At 39.6% G+C, this 22,183-nt stretch overlaps 1 protein-coding gene across 2 annotated transcripts in view; it reads right to left on the bottom strand.

The window, feature by feature from the left end:
* Window positions 1–21,513, bottom strand: part of ELMO1 (engulfment and cell motility 1) — a 421,610-nt gene extending 400,097 nt beyond the window's left edge. For both annotated transcript variants that reach the window (XM_048839200.2, XM_048839201.2), the window contains exon 1: window positions 21,343–21,513. The gene's annotated coding sequence lies outside the window, so the exon portion shown is untranslated. The remainder of the gene's footprint in view (window positions 1–21,342) is intronic.
* Window positions 21,514–22,183: the final 670 nt, after the last annotated feature.

The following is a 22,183-nucleotide window of genomic DNA, read 5'->3' as shown; positions in this document are numbered from 1 at the left end:
AACATACAGCTGACCTGGGGTAAGTGACTGGGACTAACCTGAATATTGTTAAAAGAAAAGGAGTACTTGTGGCACCTTAGAGACTATCCAATTTATTTGAGCATAAGCTTTCGTGAGCTACAGCTCACTTCATTTTGCGAATACAGACTTACACGGCTGCTACTCTGAAACCTGAATATTGTTGTGATTTTTCATGTAAGGGACCATCTGTCACAAAGGCCGACTTGCCTAGACCACAGTATCCATGGGGACTATCTGTGACTCCATGTTAAGGCTGCTGTAGTGTTTGAGGAGATAGCATTTGATATTTGGTTGATGAAATCTAAGAATAGAACACACAACCAGTTTGGTGTTGGTGTCCTGTTTCTTACCAATCTGTCCTGAAGTTGGCGGTCATGATCATGAGCCACTCTTGACAGTATAACACACAGTATTTAGTGTGTGAAATATTTTGGAATCCTTTGGGGCAAAAAGCACCATATAAAAATATTAGAGACTTCCATTGTAGAAATCAATATAAACACACATCCAATATATGTCATGAAACAAAATGAACTATAAATACAACAGGAAAAAGATCAGAGATGAACACTGTCTCATTTTTAAAAAATGAGGCCACCTTTTTGAGCTCAGGGTACAGCTGTTTGCCCTCAAATATTAAGTTTTATAGACTACCAAAAGCATGGAGAACCTGAAGCACTAATGTTCATGGATTATATCATGTTGCTGTTTCATATTCAACTAAATACAATCTTTGGTTATAAAATGAAATGCTATAGTCTAAGATACAGCAGAGTTAGATACAAAGTTATTAGTTTGTATAATGGATTGTCAACTTATTGTTTTAGAACTTTTCCTGTCAGTGTGACAGACAAATTTTGATGCCTGCCCTTGGAAGTTAATGGAATCTGAGTGTTTCCAACGGGTGCTGGGGCTAAATATAATTCTTCTGATAGGCCATTCCATCAACGGGTCAGTGAAAACTTTATAATGACCTTTCGCTTTCAGCTATTGATGAAAGGTCTCTGAGCTGTCCTCCTCTTACCTGCTTTCACCACTGTACATCACTGTAGCTTGTACGATCTGTGATAACTGAAGGAGAAGGGAAGATTGCTAGACGCTGGTGTCAGATATCACGTGCTGAACATAATAGATTGTGTCAAAATAATTTTTGAAATCTTACACTGTAGTTCTGCTGGAGGCCTCCACCATGGTTTTCCCCAACTCACAATCAAGGGATTTGTTTATTCTGAGTACTGAACCACCTGGTTGATCTAAGCCATCATTCAGCAGTAGAGGAGAGTCCATTCCATTGTGAGGAAATTTCATATTATTTTGTACATAAAGTCAAGCAGCTTCAGACTCAGCCATCTGCTTTTGTGGATATAGGTCAGAATCTGCTTGAGATTAGGCCAGTTTTGCTCATGAAGTGCTGTAGGTATTAGGGGAACTTCAAGCTACAACATGTACTTTGGACCCACGTCCCTTCTCCCTTTCGGCAGAGAAGATCTGGATCCACTGTTGGTGCATTAGGGAGGGCAGATTGCCTTAGGGAGCTTCTCTTAAGAAAGCTGCTGTACAATTGCTTGCAAAAATATCACTCAATGTTTGCAATCTGGCCAACTAACTGCTAATATTTAATCTTCCATTTCTGGTTTAAGATTATTTAGGAGGATGTGGTAAGTCTAAGTTTCTGGCTGCCTTAGGTCATTTTGAAGATCTTCTCCAGACAACAGGTCAAGATCAAGTGTCCATGCTGATATGGTTAAGTCTATCAGCTGCTTTCACTCCCATGGTTCATGAGGTGTTGACTCACTGGTGATCTTGAACTCGACAGACAGACCTTCAGTGGCTTTGTTCTTATCTTTCTGATCTTATCTTATCTCTGTGTAGCCTGGGACCTACCAGAGAACTCTTTAGTTCCAAGATCTCTCTCATGTGGGGTTGAGGAGCATTCTCTAAATGTTGTCTCCACTCTTGTCCAGAGTGTATTTGGAGTTGCTGAGATGCTCAGTTAGGAGACACGGGCTACAGTGTTTTCAATGTGCTCATGAGACAGCTCTATTGCTCTCTCATCAGATTTGGTCAGTGCCGTTTAATGCCTTTACCCAGGGCTGGATAGATATTCATACATAAATCAGGATTAGTGGTTCCCTCCAAATAAGACTAGTGGAAGCAATCGGAACTATAGCAGAGAGGGGGAAGCAACTGGAAAATGCAGCAAGGATTATATGTACCCCTTTAATTGAGGATTTGTGCCTACCATTCGTTACTAGAATTCCTAATCTGGGAAACTGCTGGATTCCTCTCCCTTTTCCCCAGCCCACTAATGTTGAAGCATTACACAGTAGCACTGGGGAGGATGATTCTTTTCCCTGCTCCATCTCTATCCATCCCAGAGACTGCAACGGTCTTTCAGATGTTGACCTTTCTACTAATAATCCATGTCTTTGTCACAAAGATTACACTACTGCAGTGCAGGTTACACTTTAAATTAACCAGAACTTAAAGCTGGAGCACATGAAGCCAGTACTCTGCAGTCTGCACTGGCTATTATCCAGTTTCCAGGGAAAGTTAAAGGTGCTGGTTTTGATCTATGAAGCACTAGATAGCTTGAGACCTGCCTGTCTCATAAACAGACTCTCTCTTTATGCTATCCTGCCATGGCTGGAGCCCCTTTGATATAAAAGAGAGGCAGCTACTGAAAAAGCATTCTCCCTAAGAGGCCCTCGACTTTGGATTTCACCCTCTTTCACAGACCATAGCTGGCAATAGCCCAAGTACGGCAACCTTCAGGGCATCGCTGTAAAGCCCATCTCTTAAGCTAAGCTTTTGAGGATGGAGGTACATGATAAGGTCAATGTCAATGAGTTGTCAATGAAGGATGATGGGTACTGTTCAGGCTTGACATTCATCTCTGGTATGTTAGTTAATTCCTTATTTTCTGGGTTTGAGGCGAGACAGAGCTGCTGGTTTTATCCTTTATGCCACTGTATTTTTAAATTACTAAGGAGCTTAGAGGCCAGAACAAACAAAAACTTTTCCTGTATATTAACTGTGCACTGAAATAAACTAACAAGCTAGCAAACCATGCTATCTCGAAGATATACTACAAACTGAAACAAACTGAAATATCACAATGGGTCTCAGGAAGTATTTGTTTCATTAACATTTTGCCTTAATTTGAGAGCATGAAAACTGAGGACGCATAATACAGATAAATCTTTTATCATGAAACTATTTTTTCCCTTCTTGAAATTTCTTTACTCACCATAAAAATATATTTTAATTGAAAATTTTACCTTGTCAGAATTTGTCTTTCAAATGATGCAGAAAGAGAAATGTGGGATGCTGCTGTTTTGATCCCTATGGCATATGGTCCAGGAAATCAACTTAAAATTTTGTCAGGTTTCAGAGTAACAGCCGTGAGCTGTAGCTCACGAAAGCTCATGCTCAAATAAATTGGTTAGTCTCTAAGGTGCCACAAGTCCTCCTGTCCTTTTTAAAATTTTGTAGGATTCTACCATAAAATGACCCAGGATCATTTTATTTATATATTTATTTTTAAATAATAGAACTTGAAGTTCCAACTCCAGCACACTTGGATTTAAAATTATCCAGAGCTGTGTTTTTTCCCCTCTCCCTCTGAATATAGGTGTGGTTTTTTTTTAAATACTTCCCCCCTTTCCATACATGTGTTTTCTGGCTCATTCTAGACTGCAGGATGGATGGAGTCATTGAAACCTCTACTTTCCAGGATGCCTTACCACCATATAACCAATTGAGCTATTCTTGATGCTACAAAATAGTTTCCCAACAAGCTAAACTCCTAACGAAGCTGAAGAAAAAGTTGGTTTTAGCAAGCTGGACACTAATAACATAAGAAGTCACAAATCAGAAATGTTTATGAGAGGAACCATGCGCAATACATCTGAAGACACAAAAAGAAAAAAAGACTGACATTGATCAGCAGGCTGGAAACAGAATGTCTGTACCAGCTAAGATAAGAGGCAACACCCAAGAAACCATTTACAATGGACATGATAACAATGGAGAAAATAAGTCTGGAACTTAAGATGAGGTAAAGAGTAAGTTGCGCATGGACAGTGTATACTATACAGGGATTGGTTCCTACAAAGTGGCCAATCCAATCCTAAAACATGTGATGCAATGTATAGTAAATGTAATGTAATGTGTAAATGTATATTAAAAAAAGATGTTTGCTTTGTAACTCTGGATATGTTGTACATCCTATACCTTTGGGTCTGATCAACTCAGCGTAGTTTTGCTGTATGTCAGATAAAAGAACATGACTGATGAGACTGGAGTCAAACTGAGTTCTTGGGGAACAGAGTGGAAGAATTTTCAGGGGAACACCAACACAGCGTGCTCTGACTCAGATTCCATTTATCTGGAGCAAGTAACATATAGTTTATTATAGGTGTAGCTTCACTGTCTAGGATTACAACCCAGCCATTTAGCAAAGGCACTGGAAGGGTTTAAATATGAGGAAGTCAGTACCACGCTGGAGGAGTGGGTTATATCAAAGGGCGGACCATATAGAGTCCCCAGAGAAGTATTAGAGGGAGACTGAGGAAAAAAGGAGCTCCAGAGAGTGGTATTAGATGAAAAAAAATTGCTTGGCAGAGCACAGCAGAGGTTCATTAAATGCAATCAATCAATGGCAGAACACAGCAAAGGTCTATTGAATGCCACTAAAATTTTCTCTGGCCACTGCTTGAAGACAGGATACTGAGCTAACTGAACCATTGGTTTGATCCACTATGGCCATTCTTATGTTCCAAAAAAAATAGGGCCCATTGGCAGGCATTAAAAAATAGCATCCAGGGTGAGTTTTGGGAGGCTTTTTTTTAAATCCGAAGGGAGGAAAAAGCCCCAACCAAGGCAGCACTTTCACAAGGATGATTTCTGCTGACTAAAATTTTACAAAGAAAATTTCCACCTTAAGGAATGAATACAAAGAGCAAATCAAGGCTGTAGAGGAGAAAACAAACTAAACGGAAAAGATTCCTGAATGGAGAACACAATGTCTGTTACCTATTTGCATAAATCCAAAGTAAAAAGTAGCCTTCCTTCAAGGACTGTATTTAGCGAGTACTTCGCAGGCAAAGTGCACGAAGTTAAGAAATAAGTGCAAAATACATAAAAGATAAGCTTAGAGCTGCTGAGAAAAAAGTTGGCTGAGAAACGTGTTACTCTGGGAAATAAAATAGAAAAGTTATAGCCCCAGAATTTAATGGGGTCTTAGGAAGGCTCTTATTAAACAAACAATAAAAAACTGAAGGGCGTGATTTAAGAAAAAAGTATGTGCAGATAGAAGTAGCTTTTGCCCAAATTAACACTGAAGAGCTCAGAGGGGACTAAATAGTCAAGGATAGTGAAAATAATGAACTGTTTTAAAAAGACATTGAAATGTTAAAAAAATGCTTGGTTTAATACCCAGTTACAAGTAGTATAACTCAGTGGAGTCATACCTGGTAACATCATTAGTAATCAACAAATTATGCAAAGGGGAGGTTAGGTGGTTACAACTACCACCACTATGTCAGGCATAATCAATTTTTTGGTCAAGGTTTAAATTTCTTGGTCAAGGTATAGTCAAGGTCCAGACTTCAGAGAAAATAATAAAAATAATTATTACAATAACTAAAATAAAAAACATTTCAGGGTCAATTCAGAAGTGTCCGGGAGTGCAGATTTGGCCCGCAGTCTGCCTATTGACTACCCCTGCACTATGTCATTCATCCCCACATACATAACCTAGAAGCCCTTCAAGTCACTCTAAAGGAGATGGGCCTTCCTAACAAATGCGTCTATATATAATGAATTGTGCTGGCTGCTTCAGATAAAACAATCTGATTTAAATTGTTTAACTATAAGCAATTTACCTAAAATCAGATAGCTGAGACACAGAAGGAAAAGACAGAACTGAAAACAGCAATAAAACTAAACGTTGCTAAAATGCAGCAATGATCAAAGCCCAGGCCAAAAAAGTTCTCAGCTGTAAAAAAAAAAAAATTGTTCAAAGCTTAGATATAAACATAAAAATTGCAGTTTAAGTTGTAAGCAACTTAAATGAGTCATCCCTTCATAACTTGCAACTTACACCAAAAAAAAAAAACCTTTGAAAGTGTAAAACCATCTTTAAAAAAAAAAAAAAAAAAGTTCAAAACTTCAGCTAGCAAATGGTAAGCCACGCAAGTTTAAAATATTTATTTAGTCTCTCATAATAAACCGCTTATAACAGAGAAAGGGACAACAACATTTCAAAAAACGTTTATTTAAAAAAATGTAAAATATATATTTAAAATAAATTAGCTTTTAAAAAATTCCACACAAAATTCATCCAAATTGTTTATTCAAGCTTGCAAAACTGACAGACACTCTTTATTCGGCAGCCTTAATTTTGTTAGTTAACCCTTCAAGTGTCTTGATGCTTTCACAAAGTTTAACCTTTTTTTAAATTAAACGATAAATATTAAACATAAAATAAGTAAAAACAAAGACAAAACCAAATAATAAAAAACCTAAATCCCTTTGTCAATAATAAAGCAACTAAAACAATAAAAATTATATATATATCTTTTTTAAAATAAATAAAAATTAAAACATATAATACTACTTAATTTAAATCCTTTAAAAGCTCAAAAAAGGCCATAAGAGCTGTGTGCTTTAAAAGCAAAAACCAACCTAGCATACGCACACATACAAATCAGTAAATATAAAAAAAATAAAGCCCAACTACTAAACTCCTATTCAAAAGTGCCATCCAGATTCTATTTTCTTTTAATCATAGGACTGGAAGGGACCTTGAGAAGTCATCTAGTTCAGTCCCCCACACTCATTGCAGGACTAAGTATTATCAGACCATTCCTAACAGGTGTTTGTCTAATCTGCTCTTAAAAATCTCCAATGATGGGGATTCCACAACCTCCCTAGGGAATTTATTCCAGTGCTTAACCACCCTGACAGTTAGGAATGTTTTCCTAATGTCCAACCTAAACCTCCCTTGCTGCAATTTAAGCCCATTGCTTCTTGTCCTGTCCTCAGAGGTTAAGAAAAACAATTTTTCTCCCTCCTCCTTGTAACAACCTTTTAGGTACTTGAAAACTGTTATGTCCTCCCTCAATCTTCTCTTTTCCAGACTAAACAAACCCAGTGTTTTCAATCTTCCCTCATAGGTCATGTTTTCCAGACCTTTTATCATTTTTGTTGCTCTTCTCTGGACTCTCTCCAATTTGTCCACATCCTTCCTGAAATGTGGCACCCAGAACTGGACACAATACTCCAGTTAAGGCCTAATCAGCGCAGAGTAGAGCAGAAGAATTACCAGTACTTCTCGTGTCTTGCTTACAACACTCCTGCTAATAGAGCCCGGAATGATGTTCGCTTTTTTTGCAACAGCGTTACACTGTTGACTCATATTTAGCTTGTGGTCCACTATGACCCCCAGATCCCTTTTCTGCGGTATTCCTTCCTCAGCAGTCATTTCCCATTTTGTATGTGTGCAACTGATTGTTCCTTCCTAAGTAGAGTACTTTGCATTTGTCCTTATTGAATTTCATCCTTTTTACTCCAGACCATTTCTCCAGTTTGTCCAGATCATTTTGAATTATAATCCTATCCTCCAAAGCACTTGCAACTCCTCCAAGCTTGATATCATCCTCAAACTTTATAAGTGTACTCTCTATGCTATTATCTAAATCACTGATGAAGATATTGAACAGAACCGGACCCAGAACTGATTAATCATCATTAATAAAGCTACTTTAAATAGTGCAATAACCACCCAAAAACATAATAAAACATCCAACCATTAAAATTATATACAAGTGTTCTATTTAACTATAATGTAAAATAAATATTACCAAAAAATAAAAATAAGTTGTATCATAAAATTGTATAAATAACAATTAAAATAAAAACTTTTAAAAAAGCACAAAAAGACTGGAATATAATGAAAATAAAAATATCGCAAATATAAAAAAGAAAAACAAGAGCCGTAGAATATAGGCCTGGCTTGACATGAATAATTGCATGTGGCTGAGACCTCATTTCTTGGGAGACAGGATTAGGGAGGAGGTAAATGGGTGCACAGTCTGGAAACAGACTGTCTGTAACTAGCTAAGATAAGTAACACCCAAAGAACCATTTACAATGGACGATATAAGCCTGAAATGTAAGATGAAGGAAAGAACAAGTCATGCACTGACAGTGCATGCTGTACGTAGATTGCTTCAAAGTGAATGAGTCAGTCCCAAACGTGTGATGCAATGTAATGTGTAAACGTATATGAAGGAAGAGGTTTGCTGTGTAACTTTGGATGTATGGCACGTCCTGTACCATCCCCTACACTTGAGTCTGATCAACTCAGTGCAGCTTTGCTGCATGCCAAATAAAGGAACCTGAGTTATGAGACTGGAGTCAAACTGAGTTCTTGGGGAATCTAGTGGAAGAGGTCTCAGAGGAACACCAACAACACTATAATAGAGGCTCAAACTAAATGCATACCGCAAATTAAAAAACAAAAACAAAAAAAGACACCCTGCCTAAACAGAGTAAAAGAGTTGGTCATCCTTTAAATATTGAAAGTCAAACCTACAGAGGAAAATAGAAAGGAGCACAAACTCTGGCAAGTCCAGTGTAAAAATATAATTAGTCAGGTCAAAACAGAATTTGAAGAGTAATTAACAGAAGACACAAAAACTAACAGCAAAAATGTTTTAAACTACATCAGAAGCAGGAAGCCTGACAAACAATCAGTGGGCCCACTGGATGATTGAGATGTTAAAGGAGCACTCAAGAAAGACAAGCCGTTATGGAGAAACTAAATTAATAATTCTCATTATCTTCACTGCAAAGGATGTGAGGGAGATTCCCACACCTGAATCTTCCTTTTTAGGTAACAAATCTGAGGACCTGTCCCAAACTGAGGTGTCAGTAAAGGAGGTTTTGGGATAAATTAAAAAGTAATAAGTCACCAAGACCAGATGGTATTCACCCAAGAGTTCTGAAGGGACTCAACCATGAAATCACTAACTTGGGTATGTAACCTATCACTTAAATCAGGCTCTGTACCAAATGACTGAAGGATAGCTAATGTAATGCCAATTTAAAAAAAAAAAGTCTCCAGGGGAGATCCTTGCAATTAATGGCTGGTAAGCCTAACTTCAGTACCAGGTAAACTGGTTGAAACTCTAGTAAAAAAAAAAAAAAAACCCCAGAATTATCAGACACATAGATGAACATGATGTGTTGGGGAAGAATCAACATGGCTTTTTTAAAGGGAAATCATGCTTCGCCAATCTATTAGAACTCTCAGGCATGTGGACAAGGGTGATCCAGTGGATATATAGTGTACTTGGATTTTTAGAAAGCCTTTGATGAAGTCCCTCACCGCAGGTCTTAAGCAAACCATGCAGTCATGGGATAAGACTGAAGGTCCTCTCATGGATTAATAACTGGTTAAAAGACAGGAAACAAAGGGTAGGAATAAATGGTCAATTTTCACACTGGAGAGAGGCAAATGGCAGGGTCCCCCAAGGATCTGTACTGGAACAAGTATTGTTCAACTTGTTCATAAATGATCTGTAAAAGAGGTGAACAGTGAGATGGCAAACTTTGCAGATGATACAAAATTACTCAAAATAGTTAAATCCAAAGTTGACTGCAAAGAGTTACAAAGGGATCTGACAAAACTAGGTGACTGAGTAACAAAATACCAGATGAAATTTAATGTTGATAAGTGCAAAAATAAGGCATATTGGAAAACATAATCCCCACTATACATAAAAAATGATGGGGTCTAAATTAGCTGTTACGACTTAAATATCATGGAGTCATTGTGGCCAGTTCTCTGAAAATATCTGTTCAATGTGCAGCAGCAGTCAAAAAAGCAAACAGAATATTAGGAACCATTAGGAAAGGGATAGATAATAAGACGGATAATATAATGCTACAATATAAATCCATGGTACACCAACATGTGGAATACTGCATGCAGTTCTGGTCACCCCATCTCAAAAAAGATATATTAGAATTGGTAAAAGTACAGAGAGGCACAACAGAAATGACTACGGTTATGGAAAAACTTCCATACAAGGAGAGATTAAAAAGACTGGAACTTTTCATCTTAGAAAAGAGACAACTAAGGGGGGATATTATAGTTGTTTATAAAATCATAAATGGTTTGGAGAAATCAAATATCGAAGTGTTATTGAGTCCTTCACAGCATACAAGAACCAGGGGTCACCCAATTAAATTAATAGGCAGCAGGTTTAAAACAAACGAAAGGAAGTACTTCTTCATACAAAGTACAATCAACCTGTGCGACTTGTTGCCCAGGGAAATTGTAAAGGCAAAAAGTATAACTGGGTTCAAAACATAATTAGATAAGTTCATGGAGGACAGGTCTATCAATGGCTATTAGCCAAGATGGTCCGACACACAACCCTATGTTCTGGGTATCCCTAAACCTCCGACTGTCAGAAGCTGGGCGTGGACAACAGGGAAGGATCACTCAATAATTGTCCTGCTCTGTTCATTCCCTCTGAAGCATCTGGTACCAGCCACTTTCAGAAGACAGGATTAGGGTGACCAGAGAACAAGTGTGAAAAATCGGGACAAGGAGTGGGGAGTAATAGGAGCCAAGAAAAAGACCCAAAAATCGGGACGGTCCCTATAAAATCGGGACATCTGGTCACCCTAGACAGGATACTGGGCTAAACTGACCACTGATCTGATCCAGTACAGCCATTCTTATGTTCTTATACTGTTTATACTATTCTGCACCACAGCTGTGTGAAAATGATACATTTTGTTCTTTCAAAGTTTCACATGTTAAGTTTCATTATTTTGTGACTCAAATTTTAGTTTCTAGTGAAATTCCTACAAAAATGATGATTTTCACATAAAAACAAGTAAAATTCTAAATTTCCTGTACTTCTTAAAAGAAATTTGACGTCTTTGCTCTAAACTAGAACAATCTTTCAGTGAAAAGGGGCCCAATTCACTCAGAAATCTTTTTACTTGGCTCTTTACACACACACACACACACACACACACACAAAAGAGAAGAACCACAGGATTTTGCAGGTTTTGCCACAAGCATAGGTCATTTTTGCGAATTTGAAGGAAAGTGGGGAAAGATTTTGAGGGTTTTGTAATTTTTCCACAAACTTCTGCTATGCTGTAACTACTGTTGTTAGTAATGGCCACTCTGCCCTTTGCTGACTAATAAGAAGCAGTCTGTTTCAATCTTCATACTTTCCAGGGAGGGGAGATTTACAGCAACAAGAGAGGTGTACATGCAAGAGGGGATTACCAAAGATGATTCACATAAATGGCACAGATCAAACCTAGACCCACATCTAGATCCTGAATTTTGTGAGCCTAGGAAGTAAGGAGGGACCTGTGTCTGGCTATTCCTAGGGGGGAAGGTTGATATGAGGAATGCACTTGTATCACAGGGGGTAGAGTTAGACAATAGTTGTGTGACCTGGCACTTGGCGAAGGGAAAAGCAAAAAAAAACTGAGGGGGGAGGTGGGAGAGTCCAGCATTTTGAATGCCTACTAGCCGAATGACATATTGAATTTCATTTCCAGAATGAAGAGACTAATACTTATATTTCGGGGTAAAGAGAGGTTTTAAAGAAACCTTGGTTTGGCTCAGTGCTTGGACATTTTGGATAAACTGCTTTTGTAGTTATGAGCCAATACTTATCAGGTTTCAATTTCCAGCTGAAGCTACCATTGTTGCTATGAAAACTAATGTGTGACTATATTCCAAAAAATAAAGTGATGGAAAAGATGCCATTGGAATGTAACAAATATATGCAACAGTGCTAGGAGTAAAAATGGCAATATATTAGCCTGTATCATAACCATGTCTCTTTCTTTCTGTAAGTGAAGACACATACACGGCAACCCACCACCTTAATACAGCACTGCCTAACCATAAGACAGATGATTTTAGTATTTATGAATTCCTTATTTCTATGGCATTTAAGAGCAACATATTTATGTATACCTCAACACATGGAATATTATTTTAAAGAATTATCCTCAATATGGGCATTATAACAACACTCGTAGGACTAACTTGGGTTATTTTTATGATCCTAAGAGGAATCCAGAACCCCACAAACCCTGCACATTTTTGCTTGTGTGAATTGTAAATGAAGAATAATTGGAGAGGGAATAACATTTTTCACATTAGATACAAAATCAATACCAAAATATCTAGACTGGAATCTTCATCATCAAAGCAGTGTCCAACAATAGGTAAAGGGACACTGCCAACTTGAAATCTAATCAGTTTCTTAAAACAAATTCAGTCATCCTTTCTGGTAAACACATCTCTTCTCTCCCCCACCCCTTTATACATACGTACACACACACACACAATATCTCCCTACCAATTTTCGTGGAGGTTTTTACAGTTACGTTTGCTTATTTCAAAATGTTTGTGTGAAAGCTCAAGGCAACATCAGGGAAACTGACTTATGGCCCCAAACCAGCAAACATTTTACATATGCATTTAACTTTCAGCATGTGAATAAGATGAATGGAACTACTCACATGCTTAACATTAAGCATGTTTGTAAGTGATGGCAGAATCAGGGTCTAACTGATTATACCTGGGAAGAGTGAAACAGACGAAGCACTGTCAAATGTACAATTAAAAAAAACACCTCAACACTTTCAGTTATGGTAATCTTGGGCATTACTTGCAAAACTAACTAAAAAAATTAAGGCTGGCATGAGATTTTCATGTGGACAGCGTTGCTTTATTGGCCTGTTGGCATCTTTTGCATTGTTTTGTTTTTATCTAACTTTAAAATGTTAGATTTATTTCATAAAAAGGACATTTTGTAAATTTCACAGATTTAAAAATAGCTCTAGAGAGAAATTTTTTTTGTCAATATTTGCAACTTCAACAATATATGCAAAAGACTCTAGGAAATGAGATCATCTGCCCAAAACAGGCAGCCATTGATATGTGGGGTTTTAAAAAAAGGGGGGGGCTAGAAACCATCATGCTTGAGGAATCTAAAGTTTCCTCTTAAACACTGACCGTGTCTCCCTTTTAATTAAAACAAGCATGAGAAGAAAAAATATGGTTTAACATGTCTGTATTAAAGTGACAGCTAAAAATGGGATGATGTATCATTTCACAGACTGTTCTGTACTCCTAATGTCTGTGTAATAATAATTTGAGCTGTAGATCCTGAAAGTACATAGGCAACTTATTTGTGAGGAGTCTGCAGAGAATGCAAGAACCATATGAGAGAATCTCTGGCAAATACTTAATAAAATTACCTAATTGGGGAACTACTCAAAACAAAAAGAAAAGGAGTACTTGTGGCACCTTAGAGACTAACCAATCTATTTGAGCATGAGCTTTCGTGAGCTACAGCTCACTTCATCAGATGAATACCGTGGAAACTGCAGCAGACTTTATATATACACAGAGAATATGAAACAATACCTCCTCCCACCCCACTGTCCTGAATTGGAATTCATTTGCAAATTGGATACTATTAATTTAGGCTTAAATAGAGACTGGGAGTGGCTAAGTCATTATGCAAGGTAGCCTGTTTCCTCTTGTTTTTTCCTACCCCCCCCGCCCCCAAGATGTTCTGGTTTAACTTGGATTTAAACTTGGAGAGTGGTCAGTTTAGATGAGCTATTACCAGCAGGAGAGTGAGTTTGTGTGTGTATGGGGGTGGGGGGGATGTGAGAAAACCTGGATTTATGCAGGAAATAGCCCGACTTGATTATGTAAAGAGTTGTCACTTTGGATGGGCTAGCACCAGCAGGAGAGTGAATTTGTGTGGGGGGGTGGAGGGTGAGAAAACCTGGATTTGTGCTGGAAATGGCCCACCTGATGATCACTTTAGATAAGCTATTGCCAGCAGGACAGTGGGGTGGGAGGAGGTATTGTTTCATATTCTCTGTGTATATATAAAGTCTGCTGCAGTTTCCACGGTATTCATCTGATGAAGTGAGCTGTAGCTCACGAAAGCTCATGCTCAAATAAATTGGTTAGTCTCTAAGGTGCCACAAGTACTCCTTTTCTTTTTGCGAATACAGACTAACACGGCTGTTACTCTGAAACCACTCAAAACAAAAATATCTTCTAGAAAAATGCAAGTGGATTAATTCCAATAAAATTTAAATGATGGCAAAAATGCTATTTTGAAAGATATATCAAGGATATCCAAGATGGAACAGATTGTCAATCTGGTAGAAACAGCTGCATGTGAACAGGTAAACTATATAAAATAAATTAGAAGAATCTGACAGGATTTGGAAACCATTTTTGAACCACCCTTGCTGAAAATCCACGGGCCAGGATCATAGATTATTTTATTGTGTGTGTGTGGAGGGGGAAACACAAACAAAATACTGGATAAATGAACATCTTCATTGTAGAAGGTAATACAAAAGTCTGTATCCAGTGATGCAGGCATGGTGGGGGAGAAAATGATATAGGGAGATACGGGCTTGCTTTTGCTTTCATTTTTTCACATCTCCTCCTTCAAAACACTCCTTTCCTGTGATGCCTACAATATAGTGTGCTGGTGTGCTGATACCACTGCCTATCATACTGACCTGTACTGTCTCATTGCTTTGCTGTATTCCCCCATCTGTCTGTATCCATCTGTCGTCTCTGGTCTTATACTTACTTTATATCTACACTTAAAAAGCTACAGCAACACAGCTGCAGCGTTGTAATTGCACCACTGTAGCGTTTCAGTGTAGACACTTAGACAGCAACGGGAGGAGTTCTCCCATCAAGGTAGTTAATCCACCTTCCGAAGAGGCAATAGTTAGGTTGACGGAAGATCCATTGATCTTGCACTGTCTACATGGGAATTTAGGTCATCTTAACTATGTCATTCTGGGGTATGGATTTTTCACACCCCTGAGCAATGTAGCTGGGTCGATCTAATTTTCTAGTGTAGACCACTCCTTAGATTTGGAACAGGGGCTCGCTCTCTCTTTGGTTTGTGTTTGTACAGCACTTAGCACAATGGGGTCCTCCTGATCCATGACTGGGGCTCCTAAGCACTATGGTAACATAAATAAATAATAAAGGGGCAGGTAGGGAAATGAGGAGGAAAAAGCAATGTTTACCAAAATTTAGTAAATTGAATACCCCCTTAATTACAATTCAGATTTAATATGTGATTTAAAAAAAAAAAATGTTTTCCAGGAATTTATAGTCAGCCTATTTTAATGCACACAAGCATGAAACTTGATACAATGTCTGTACCCTAATACCTTTTTCCTATTCGCACTGCAGGGTTGGAAAAGAGTGGTAAGAAATGATTGTGAGTTTGGAGTGAGAGGTAAGGTAGTGATTTCACACACACTTTTTGTGTCACACCAAATACAAAAATAATTTGGCAAGATCAGAAGCTTTTTAACCACTGTGTACCAGACGCTGTACAAAAGGTACACACACACACTTTTCCCCTGGATTAGAAAGGAGTCCCCAGTGTCCTTGTTAGAGCAATATGGATCTCCCCATATGCTCTTTCCTGCTTTACCTTCTCCCATCTCATACCACGCTAAGGGAGAGGAGGTGGGCTTCAAAGCCCACACTCCAGCTCAAGCTGCAACTTCAAGATGCTGTCTACATAGGTATTTTTAGAGCACTAGTGGGAACCTCACAAGTCTGAGTCTTGTTGACCCAGGCTGGGAGGCTTACTGCCATGGACTGTGTAGATGTACACTTAGGCTGCATCTATACTGACAAGGAGTGTACACTAGTATGTGTAACACACACCAAATATTCTCCATTGCCAACTAGACAACTCCAAAGGAAAACTCACACCACCACAGTTTATCTTGTCCACTAGAACTGGACTGAAACTAACTCACTGTACATAGGCCAAATGACCATTCTAAGGTAATGGCTAAGAGCAGAGGTTCCCAAACTTCTTCACAGTATGGGCTATATCTTAGCAGAAAGGGACCCCTCCACTCTCATTCACAATTAATTCCACAGATCTATTTTCTTTCCACTGTCCATCAATAACATCCCTATTGCCACTACAGCAGTTGTTTACATGGAAAATTGATACCAGAAAATATTTAATAAATTTTTAGCTGACTTTTAATGCTGTTTGGCAGACAGAAGCAAGGAGAAGGAGCAAACGGCATGTAACCACCACTTCTCCTTGGCCCATCAGCAAGTGTTCCACAAACTAATGGTGATACACAGACCACAGTTTCAGAAATCAATGCCTTAGTACTAGACCTGAATGAGCGAGAGAGGTAAAACACATTACCAATTCCTTGTAGCATTCGGTTTCCGATTCTGTTCTAACAACAACTGGATAACAACAAGGAAATTTAATATTAGGGCTGCCAACCTATCCATAAATCACCCGTTTGTGTCTTGCAAAACTTGTGATAAAAAGATCACGTACAGCAAAGACCCATGCAATAGCTTGACACAGGCATGGAGACTTGAACTACTCTCTCCCCCCTACAAGTGGTCCCTTCAGAACAGTGCTGATGTACATTGGCAAGGCAATGTGGAGAAGTTTGCATTGCCACTGCCTTTTCTGTGGATGAATGGCAGACTTCAGTCTCCAGGATTCTTAAAATCCATTTTACGAGAGTATTTTTTAAAATACTTTGATAAGGACATATAGCACACATGAACCTAAGCCAGACAAAAAGATTCATTGACTATAATTCAGAGATTTATAAGGCCCAAAGAGACAATTGTGATTATCAGGTCCAACCTCCTGTATAATACAAGCCATAGAACTTCCCTGAATTAATTTCTGTCTGAACTAGAGCATATATCTTTTAAAAACATCCAATCTTGATTTTAAAATGGCCAGTGATGGTGAATCTACCATCACCATAGTTCCAATGTTTAATTGCCCTCATTGGTTAAAAAAAAATGTGCCCTATTTCTAGTCTGACTTTGTCTAACTTCAGGATCTTACTGTACCTTGGTCTGCTAGAGTGAAATGCCCTCTATTATCAAATTTGATTATTGTCAAATATCTGTTCCGCATATAGGTACTTATAGACCGTGATCAAGTCACCCCTTAACCTTCTCTTTGTCAAACTAAACAGATTGAGTCTATAAACCATATTTTCCAATCCTTTAATCATATTTGTGGCTCTTCTCTAAACCCTATCCTATTTATCAACAGCAAAATGCATCACTTACTTCTGGAGACCTGAATTCAAGTGATAAAAGGGTCACAACTTGGGAAGGAAATTGTGTTTGATGGCCTCATGACTATCTCAAATAGATCCTTATCAAAGTCACAGAACCACAAAAGACTTTAGTGCTATGATTGACAATCTACTCAACAGAGGTGAGACCCAATTCTGGAGTAACAGGAGGTACATACTGCATCTCAGTGTGGAGGTGGACTGGAAGAGCTGTTTGGGAAAGCTTGCACTAGTCAGTTATACCCAAGGATATCAAGTCTCTCACTTTCACATGCACTAAATACATCTACTAAATTTAACGAAAGAAACAATATTTAAATGTCCAGGCATTGCCTGTGTCAGCATGGAAAACATGAGATCACACCCAAACACCTTTCAAAAGACTGAACTTCATGGCAAAGAAAATATGTGAACTCAAACCTTATAATCAAAGAGATTTCTATTAGGAGAGTAAACAAAGAGCGGAAGGAAGGGTGGAGCATCAGCACTGTAGATCTGCAATTTGCCACAGAAGGGCAATGCTATAAGGAAGTGTCATACATGCAGCAGTATTTCAGTAACAGTTAAACCTCCGGTAGTACTTACTTTTTCGGTTATACACCGGTAGAGAGCATGTGACAAGTTAACAATAAGGAAAAAAAATCAAATCACCTCTGTCAGTACAATGAACACAATGCAATCCACTTAAATGCTGAGAGATGGAACGGAGTAGATCATTGTTGAAGTATTGTTTTGCATTAATCTACTGCATTTCTAAAAATATTCTACATATATAATCTATAAAATATATTGTTAAACCGTAGGTACTTTCATTGATAAAAATACAATTGTTCTAGCATTAATCAGTAAAATAGTCCACCTACTCAGCCATCAAAATCCATTCAGCTTTAATTCTATCATATTTTTCCTAGCATAATTCAACAACTTCTGGAAAATTCAAGATCAAAAGGGTAGAAATCCTCAATTTCTTTTCTGCTGCTCACAAAGGAAACTCAGACAGCCACACTCTTACCTAAACTGCAACCTACAGAGAAGACACAAATTGTATGATGCTGCACTGTGATTCTCAATAGGATTACAAAAAATTATTAACCCATTTAAATGCACAGCTTCACTGCCTGGAGAAACTGATAATTAGGTATATCTCTAGTTTACTACATCAGATGAAATGATCAAAGGGTTACACTAACTGCAGTATCTGCCAACAGTACCTGTTTAATACAGTTAATGCAGCAACATGATACTAACCTTTATTACCCAACTAACCCAAGTGAATTTTAAAAGTTGCTGCAAGATGATTTAATCACTCCCTAAAATGTGTGTTGTCACACATGCTTCCTTAATGCTATACCACAGGGAGGTTTACCAGTAAATTACCACTAGTTCTCTTTCTCCTCCCTACCTAATTACTATTACACAGCCAGATTACAGCTGTTAGGTATACCACTAGAATTAAACAGATTTTCCACCATGGAACTGGGTGGCTTGGAAAACACAACACTTCTGATCTTCTGAACTCAAGACAGAGTGAAATGAGTCTTATGAAAAAAGCAGGTATTTTTCTGCATTGAGAAATATTCAACATGGGTTGAGTGATCTAGTAGGTATGTAACTGCAAAGAAGCCAATTTGCATGAACACTGAATGATTTCTAACATCTAGAAAGAGCATGGTTTGGTACCCATTGATGAGATAGATAATCCAATTGTCTACCCCACATCCCAGTTGTGAATAATAAAGGATTTAGTTCTAGTTCTTTCTCAACTTTTCCCTTGATAAGGATCTTAATAAGGGACACTCCGACAACCTAGGCTCAAAATCTAAAGAAAAATGAGATATTTATGAACATATTTCGAGTATATGTATTTACATCAAAATGCTATATCATGAAGCTCAGATTATAGACAATATTGTCTGCACTAAAGTTAACACATTATACACTTCTGGCACTATTATCATCTTTGGCTCTCTCTTCAGGGTGTTTGTCCCACATTTCACCCTTGGCAGGTTAAAAGACAGGCTTATAAAAGTAATAATAAAATATGGTGCTTCTGAAATGTATTCTTGCATAATGACAGGTTTCAGAGTAACAGCCATGTTAGTCTGTATTCGCAAAAAGAAAAGGAGTACTTGTGGCACCTTAGAGACTAACCAATTTATTTGAGCATAAGCTTTTGTGAGCTACAGCTCATTGAAGTGAGCTGTAGCTCACGAAAGCTTATGCTCAAATAAATTGGTTAGTCTCTAAGGTGCCACAAGTACTCCTTTTCTTTTAGCTGTAGCTCACGAAAGCTTATGTTCAAATAAATTGGTTAGTCTCTAAGGTGCCACAAGTACTCCTTTTCTTTTTGCAAAATGTACTCAGTTATTTTTCAGGAACTTTGAAATTTCTTATACATTCTCAGGGGAGAGCTGGACAGTTGTGTTAGTTCTGCAAGGGAAATATATTCAAAAATAAACTTTGTACGGACTTGAAGCCAAAAAACTGCACAATCCACTTACATACCCACTTGGGTATTTCATACCCACTTGGTTTAAGGGGTTGTATGCCATGGCTATGCATAATTCCCAGCCACATTCCAGTACAATAATTTTATATGAAATGCATCCTCAGTCAGATCATATTTATTGCTATGCGGACAGATCTTAGAAAAGGCAACCCCTACTGAGAGCTCTTGAATACTGAGTAAAAGTTCTTGGCAAAGGGAAGAGGCATGAACTCAGAAGAAGGTGACTAATTAACAACAATGAACTAAGGGCTGGACTACATGCAGAGTTGCACTGCTTAAACTTAAGGTTTCTTTTTAAACTCATTTGGCACCAGCAACTCTTGGTTCGGTTTAAACCAAGTTTATTTTATTTTATCTTGTACAGATTAGGAACAGATATAAACTAAACCAAAATAAGCCATTCTTAAACAGAAGAAGAAAAAAGAGCATCCATTCTTGTATCAGCTTTACTAAACCAGTACAAGTTTGTGTGCAGGGAACCCTTAATCTTCAAGCTTCAAATATATGATGGGGTGGGGGGGAAAAGCAGAGCAAGAAAAGAATCTTAGTTCAACCATCCTCTTCCACCAACATATTAAAGAGCACATCAAACCTTCAGAATGATCCCCTCTATGCATTAGAGCTACATGCACAAGTGACTGCTCTGCAGACAGCCTTGTGTTTGCCTGAGTGCATTTGCAGAGTACACGCAATTGCTAACACAGATGTTCCCAACCCACTTTATGAGGTCAACTGTCTGTAAGACCAAGTTGCCACGGCCCAGCACTTTGCAACAACAGGACCAGCAGAGAGGGATCTGCGGGTGGCTGGGGAGACATCAACCAACAACCCCCTCCCCCCCCCCGCAAAAAAAAATGACAAAAACAGCACACACGCACCAAAACCTCCTGTTTCTGGAGAGTGGCTGGGTCGGAGGAGGACAGGGCAGGGATGAGAGGCGGGGGGCAGAAGGGGGGGACGCGCGGGGGCAGGTAGTGTCACGGGAGCGGGGGGGGGGGGGCGAGTGGAAGGGCAGTTTGGGAAAAGGGGGCCGGGCTAGCGGCTGAGGGCAAGGAGCGAAGCGCTGCTCCCAGCGCCCGGGGCCGGGGAGGCAAAGCAGCGCGCCGCCCGCAAAGGGCAGGGAGGCTGCGCCCCCGCCCCCGCCCCGCCTGCCCCCCAGGCTGCCCCGGCCGCGACACGGGGCGGGCGGGCGCGCTGACAAGCACGAGGGAGGGCGGCTGCGTTTCCTCTTCCTCAGCGCGATGTCAGCCGCTTCCCCCTTCCCCAGCACAGCCGGGGCCACGCTCCCCCCCGAGGCGGGCACGTCTCCCACCAACCCTCCCCCGCAGCCTCAGCCAGGTGCGGGCTCTCCTCCTGCAGCCGCCTGCCACCCCCCCCCCCCACACACACAGCCAGCATCCTACCCCCCTCCTCCTCCTCCCACGGCGGCCCCCCCCGGCCCCTCCAGCGTCCACAGCAACGTGCTCCCCTCTCCCCCCACTGCACTGCCAGGGGCACCCCCTACCGCGGCGCCTCCCCCCACCCCGCACCCCTCTCCCCGAGAGCCTTCTCAGCCCACCCTGCATCCCCCCGCAGACCTGCCCAAACGGAAACGAAAGTACCTTAAAAACCCAGGCACCACCTTCACCCCCAGCAGCCAAGTGCAGAGTGGAGCCGGGGTGAAGTTTGCTGCCCTGCGGCAGCGAGCGCCTGGCAGCTCCGCCGTTTCCTTTCCCCGGCCCGCGCCTCTCCCACCATTGAAGTTGGGCTTTTTACCGCTGCTGTTTTGGTGTTTCTGACTCTATCCCATCATCAGACTGAAACACACATTCTGCTGCTGCAGCTCTCACTTCCTCTTCCTTCCTCCTGCTGGCCACACACCCAATTTGCATCTGCAAGAAGCCCCAAGATAATCTGCAAAGTATCGCTGAAGGAATGGTGAGTATTTACCAGCACCTGCGAAATAGGGGACAAGCAATTCTTTTACTTTATTCATTTAATCCTTTGGGTTTTACAGTCTACATTTTCCCACGCTATGATTATATGTCTCTTCCTACTATCTCCATTTTGTGTATTTAAAAAAAATCACTAAAAACATACAGAATAAAAGAGAGAAACTCAGTACTTTTCCTCTAACATAATTTTTAAGAAGCTTTTCATTGTCTCTGTCTGTGATGAATGATTTTGCAACAGATCCATGCTCTGCAGGCAGCAGTGCAGAAGGGTAGCAATACTGCAACCCTCCCTACAATAACCTTTAAAAGAAAAGGAGGACTTGTGGCACCTTAGAGACTAACAAATTTATTTGAGCATAAGCTTTCGTGAGCTACAGCTCACTTCATCAGAGGTATGCATCCAGTGAAGTGAGCTGTAGCTCACAAAAGTTTATGCTCAAATAAATTTGTTAGTCTCTAAGGTGCCACAAGTACTCCTTTCCTTTTTGCAGATACAGACTAACACAGC

Source organism: Caretta caretta, chromosome 2 (genome assembly GCF_965140235.1).
Source record: "Caretta caretta isolate rCarCar2 chromosome 2, rCarCar1.hap1, whole genome shotgun sequence".
Taxonomy (NCBI): domain Eukaryota; kingdom Metazoa; phylum Chordata; order Testudines; family Cheloniidae; genus Caretta; species Caretta caretta.
Note: the sequence above shows the minus strand (reverse complement) of the source record. Positions and strands in the feature narration are given on the sequence as shown.